The sequence below is a fragment of the Suricata suricatta genome, chromosome 11, assembly GCF_006229205.1.
Source record: "Suricata suricatta isolate VVHF042 chromosome 11, meerkat_22Aug2017_6uvM2_HiC, whole genome shotgun sequence".
Lineage (NCBI taxonomy): Eukaryota > Metazoa > Chordata > Mammalia > Carnivora > Herpestidae > Suricata > Suricata suricatta.
The window spans coordinates 51,001,176-51,008,160 of NC_043710.1; positions in this window are offsets into that span (position 1 = coordinate 51,001,176).

The following is a 6,985-nucleotide window of genomic DNA, read 5'->3' on the forward strand; positions in this document are numbered from 1 at the left end:
TATGTAATTCTCACAATTTCTCTTAGTTCTCCCAAATTTCCATGTAAATAAACATGCTGTATAAATAATCATAGTTATTTTAGTTCTTTTTGGTATATTATGTTTAGCCCCAAATAACTATGAAAATTATACTGGATAGCATGAATGGTTTATTAATTAATCTGCTTTTATGAAAACAGTTAACTTTCTACCTTTCTTCAGTGTTTTGGGATGTGGTTTTAACCTCAAACGTTTTTGATTGACAGTATGATTTCAGGATCTTTTTCTTCCTTCCTTTTGTTTTTGAGAAGACTCCTCTTTATCTTATATTTTTAAAAGGCTTCTTTAGTTATTGTTTTCAACATGGCTTATTTACTTCCCACAGCAGTATACTGTATATCTTGTTGCATTTATAAAAATTAGTTTCTATATTCCTTTGTTATATTTCAGTCTACCCCATTAAGCAGTATTTCCCAAACTTCTAATTTTGATTGTTTCTATTTTCTCTCTCTCCATTGTGTGTGTATGTGAGAGAGAGACAGAGAGAGAGAAGAGTTTAGCCCAAGATTTTTCTATATAAATGGTTGGTTTGTGTAGTTTCACCCATTACTTTTAACAAGTGAAAAGCTTTTCAAATGATGCCATATAAATAATATATCAATATGTAAAAATGATAAAAAGAAATTTTATTTCTAGAAAGCATGAAAAAACTAGAACTAATGGGTTGTTAAAGCAATTTTCTCAGCTGTAAATGAGCAAACCATGGAAACATTAAGTATACTATGGAAATTTTCACAACTTGGAACATAGTAAACCAAATATTACTTTAGTGCTATAGTAATTATGGTTAGTATTATTATATTATTTGTCTTCATAAAATAAGTGAGACAAAACAATGTCTAGTCATTCCTTAAACCTCCAGTCTCCTTACATCTCACTCACTCAAAGGCTGACATCCTTGTATTTGTTTACAACATCCTACACAATTAGAACTCACTGGAATCTCTAGAGGTGCCTGGGTGGCTCAGTTGGTTAAGTGTCCACCTTCAACTCAGGTCATAATCTTATGGTTTGTGAGTTCGAGCCCCGTGTCGAACTGTGCTGACAGTGCAGAGCCTGGAACCAGCTTCAGATTCTGAGTCTCCCTCTCTCTCTGCTCCTACCCCATTCATACTCTGTCTCTCTATCTCTAAATAAATAAACATTAAACAAACAAACAAACAGAAAAACTCTTTGGAATGTCTAAATGTTTCTTTCGCTGCTCTAACCCTGATCCCTTCAGTCTATCCATATCTACTGGATGTTTCTCAAACTCAGCAAGCATGTGTACAATCCAGGGTGTTTCCACTTGCACATTCATTGCCTGCTTTGTTATTCCCCCAGATTATACAACGCTAAATACCTTCACCGGTTCTAGGTCACTTCTCAGTGTCAGACCTAAATTAAGGCTTTTCCTTATCCTAATTCAAAATTGCAAGCCCCAAAACTGGTGCAGTCACTCTAGAAAAGAGTGTGGAGTTTCTTCAAAAAATTAACAGTAGAATTCTCCTATGACTGTGCAATAGCACTGCTAGGAATTTACCCAAAGGATATAGGAGTGTTAATGCATAGGGGCACATGTACCCCAATGTTCATAGCAGTACTTTCAACAATAGCCAAATCATGGAAAGTACCTAAATGTCCATCACATGGCGAATGGATCAAGAAGATGTGGTTTATATACACAATGGAATACTACATGACAATGAGAAAGAATGAAATCTGACCATTTGTAGCAGTGTGGATGGAACTCAAGGGTATTGTATGAAGTGAAATAAATCAGAGAAGACAGATACCATATGTTTTCACTTATATGTGGATCAGGAGAAACATAACAGAAGACCATGATGAAGGGCAAGGGGAAAAATAGTTAAGGATAGGGAGGGAGACAAACCATAAGAGACTCTTAAGTACTGAGAACAAACTGAGGGTTGATGGGGGTGGGGGAGAGGGGAAAATAGATGATGGGCATCGAGGAGGGCACTTGTTGGAATGGGCATTGGATGTTATATGGAAACCAACTTGACAGTAAACAGTATTAAAGTAAATAAATAAACACTAAAAAACAAAAAAAATTAAATTCAAAAAAACCTACTAAAAACAATTAAAAATAAAATAAAACACACACAAAACCCCCCACAAAATTGCAAGCCCCAGGGGTACCTGGGTGGCTCAGTTGGTTAAGCATCTTGACTCTTGATTTCAGCTCAGGTCATGATCTCACAGTTCATGAGTTTTAGCCCTACATCGGGCTCCCCACTGTCAATACAGAGCTTGCTTGACATTCTCTCTCTTCCTCTCTCTGCCCTTCCCCTGCTCTCCGGCATGCATGCTCTCTCTCTCAAAAAATAAATAAGCTTTAAGAAATAATAATAAAACAATTGCAAGCCCTAGACCTCTGCCAATTTTGGTATATATAACATCTTCCTCTCCACATTTTCTGTACTTCACAGAAATTACCATTGTCCTTGGTCCCTCACCAGAGTTTAAAAATATATATGCACAGAAATTGTGGTTTTGTTCTCTGGTATGTCTCCTGCACTTAACATAGTAAGTGGCACAAGAAAAGAGTTGTAGAATGAATTGATGGATGGGTTTCAAAGTGTCCTTTTCAGATACTCTTCCTGCTTATATATAAAAACCTTAAAAATTAGTGTGTGTATTGAAATATCAGAGTATCTGAAGGATGGGAAACATAGTTTCAAGATGCCTAGAATCCTAAAGTTTTTTTTTTCATTTTTTTTCTTTTTTAGTGAAATTGGAGATAATTAAAATTGGTATGATTATATGGAGTAAAGGCAAGTATTTGCCTTTTGTATTATTTTATACACTTTAAGGTCATACTTATGATGAACAAGAAAAGTTATAGGAAAGTAGATTTAGGTGCTAGTATTGTTATTCATTCTTGCAGATAGAACTCTGTAGTAAGATAACAAGATTGCTGTTATCAGATGTATTAAAGCAAAGGGAGAATGACATGTGTTGTGAATGTTGTCATGAGGAGGTTGGGGTACATTGTCACTGGAATTCCTTCCAACTCTCGTGCTAAAACATGTTCAGTGATAGAAGGCTTACCAATTCCCAAGGAAGACTTTCCATCCACAGAGAGAAGACATTATTGTGCAGTCTTTTCCAAAGTTCTAATTTTGATTGCTTTCTATTTCGATTGTTTTTCACATGAGCACTACTGTGTCTCCTTCCTCCAGTGCCTAAAGTACACTTAATTTTTCCTCTACTTCTCCTTCTTCGTCAAGGCACTTTGTAAATTCCTTTGGTTTCAGAAGTAAAGAGTGAGTTGACTTACTTGTCTACATTCACCCACCCTCTAACTCAAATCCCTGCTGTCTAGTTGCAGATTTTCTCTGCATCTTATATACATTTTTTTCCTCCTGAATCACCCAAACTTACCCTGATGTCTGATGTTTTTAAATCTCCATTTTTAACCGGTATTGCTCAGGAAATTGTACATCATTGGTTAGGAACCCTATATAACAGCATTCAGTGGCTTCTCTGGGGATTTTCCAAGCAAAAGAGGAAACTGTTTTTGATGCTTCATAGATAGATGTCCCACAGGTCTCTGATGGTGGAGGAGATAAATTTAGCTTTGTTGAAACTAGATCTATACAGACATCCTCTGTTATCTGAAAATAGTGTTTCTATGAGAGGGCATAAGGCAAAGAAGCAATTGCCATGTATTTAAGTGGAATTAAGTGGAAAAGTTTGTGAACATTTCCGGACCCCAAAATAACCTTCCTTGGGCCCTTCTGATATGTTAGGGTACGTCTTGTTCATGAATGTACAAAATAAGTGGAGATAGAGCACAGATGTTCACAGATGTTGTTCAAAGTTGTGGGGCTTGATGCTGAGATGCTGAGTGTGGTTCCTAGGGAAGGAGCTTGGCGGGGCCACTGTGTTTGCAGGTGTTTGCTGCCTCTGTAACAGCTCATTGTAAAAACAAACACTGACTGCTAGTGTCGCTTGGAGCCTCTTTTTTATATATATATACAAGTGCAAATCATTGATTTATTTTGTTTAGTAAAAACAGTACTAGTGTGGGTCTTTTGTAAAGGTGAGTGGCATAACACAAGGGGATACCTGTATTTAGAATATATTTGAGCCAGGAGGAAAGTCCTCAATAGTTACCCTCAAATTTTAACAACTTTTTTCTAATAGAAGATATGTACTGTCTGGTGTCCATTGCAATATAAACGTAGAACTCTACCTTCCTCCTGGATTTCCTCAATTCTAGCTTCCAAACTGAAACAGACACCTGCTGTATAACTCAACATTTTCACTCCTGGGTATTTGCATAAGAAATCTGAAAATATATGTCTATACAAAGACTTGCCCATGAATGTCTAGAGCAGGTTTATTCATGAGAGCCCCAAAATAAATATCCAGTAGTGCAAGTGAGTGAATAAGTGAATGGTAGTAAATCCATACATAGATATGCAAGAAGTAGATTAAAGAAAATAAACCACCAATATTCACGAAGCTGGAAGCATCATGCTCCCTGATTTCAAATTATGTCATAAAGCATAGTAATCAAAACAGTATGGTATTGGCACAAAAACAGAATATACCAGTGAGACAGAGTCCAAAGCCCTAGACCCCTGTGTTACACCACTCACAAAAATTAACTCAAAATGAGTTAAAAACTTAAATGGGAAATGTGAAACCATAAAACTTCTAGAAGAAAATGTAGGGGACGATTTCCTTGACTTTGGTCTTGGCAATGATTTTTTGGATATGACACCAAAAACAGTGGAACAAAAAAGCAAAAATCAAGTGGGATTGCATTGAAGTAAAAATTTCTGTGCAGCAAAATGGGTTCTTGGCATTAAGGAGGGCACTTCTTGGAATGAGCACTGGGTGTTATATATATATGTGTTGAATCACTGGAATCTATTTCTGGAACCAATACAACATGGAATGTTAACTAACTTGGATTTATGTAAAAAAATAGAAAGCTAGAACCTCTTGCACAGAAAAAGAAACAATCAACAAAGTTAAAAGTCAATCTGCACACTAGGAGAACATACTTGCAAACCATATATCTGGCAAGGGGTTAATATCCAAAATATATAAGCAATACTGAGTCTAAATGTCAATAAGCAGGCTTGCAGCAGACCTATCCACAGAAACTTGTCAGGCCAGAAAGGAATGTCAGAATATATTCAATATGCTAAGTCAAAAAATCTGCAGCCAAGAATTTTTTAGCCAGCAAAGCTGTCATTCAAAACAGTAGGAGAAATAAAAAGTTTCCGAGACAAACAAAAATAGACACTTCTTAAAAGAAAACATCCAGATGGCTAACAGATACAGAAAAAAATGCTCAACCTCATTCAATATCAGGGAAATTAAAATCAAAACCACAATAAGATACCACCTCACAACAATAAGAATGGTTAAAACTAACAACTCGGGCATTGACAGATGTTGGCGAGAATTTGAAGAAAGAGGAACTCTTTGGTACTGCTGGTGGGAATGCAAACTTGGCAACCACTCTGGAAAACAGTATGGAGGTTCTTCAAAAAATTAAAAACCGAACTACCCTATGATCCAGCAATTGTACTACAAAGTATTTATCCAAAGGATACAGGTGTGCTGTTTCAGACAGTCACATGCACCCCAGTGTTAATAGCAGAGCTGTGGACAATAGTCAAAGTATAGAAGAGCCCAAATGTGCATTGACAGAAAAATGGCTAAAGATGTCATACACACACACACACACACACACACACACACACACACACACATAAATAATGGAGTATTACTTGGCAATCAAAAAGAATGAAATCTTGCCATTTGCAACAACTTAGATGGAACTAAAAGGTATTATGCTAAGCAAAATTAGTCAGAGAAAGACAAGTATCATGTGACTTCACTCATATGTGGAATTTAAGATACAAAACAGATGAACATAAAGGAAGGCAAGCAAAAATAATACAAAACCAAAGAAGGGAACAAAACATTAGAGATTCTTAAATACAGAGAACAAACTGAGGGTTGCTGGAGGGGTTGTGGGTGTGGAGATGGACTATATGGGCAAGGGACATTAAGGGAGACACTTGTGATGAGCACTGGGTGTTATATGTAGGGGATGAATCACTGTATTCTACTCCTGAAATCTATGTTGCACTATATGCTAATTAACTTGGATGTAAATTTTTAAAAATAATAATAATTAAAAAGAGGTGCTATATATTCCAAAATAATCCATATAAAATGTTAAGATTAATGAGTAAATTTATCAAGAACACTAAATACAAGATCACACATAAAGCTCAATTTTGGACAAAGTTTATTTAATTTTTCTTCCAAATTTTTCAACACCAATTTTATACATGACATTGTGCTAAGTTTTGGAAAAGGTAGAATACAGGTCTGTCTATCAGAAGGATTTAATTCTGAAATCTAAATCATTTCAGACATACATATGCTATGTTGTAGCTATAAAAATTATGCCTTCAAGAGTCCTAATCTATGGTTTGGGACAAAATAATTCTTAAGACAATTCCCAATGGCTAAGCCAGGTTCCTTAGGACCCAGATATAGCTGATTCTTAAATCTCTTTTTTTCTTATTATAAACACACACACACACACACACACACACACACACACACACACACAGAGGAAATAAATTCTCCTTTGAGACTGTAGTAGAAATAAATGGTAGCAATTAAGTTTTTAAAGCTCCCAAATTTAGAATATATCACACACACAGCACACACGTTCATGCACGTGCACATGTGTGTGCGCCCAAACACAGACACAGAATAGAAAACTTCCCTCCTCCACCTGCCATCTCATGGTCTCAATGTAGGTATTAGATTTCTCCTGCAGGACAAAAATCATCACATAGACATGAATATGAATTGATCTGTGGATATGTCTTCAGTTTCTCGAAGAACTCCAGTAGCTTTCAGGGTGAGCAGATTTCTGAATTGGGGGTGCATTCTTCTT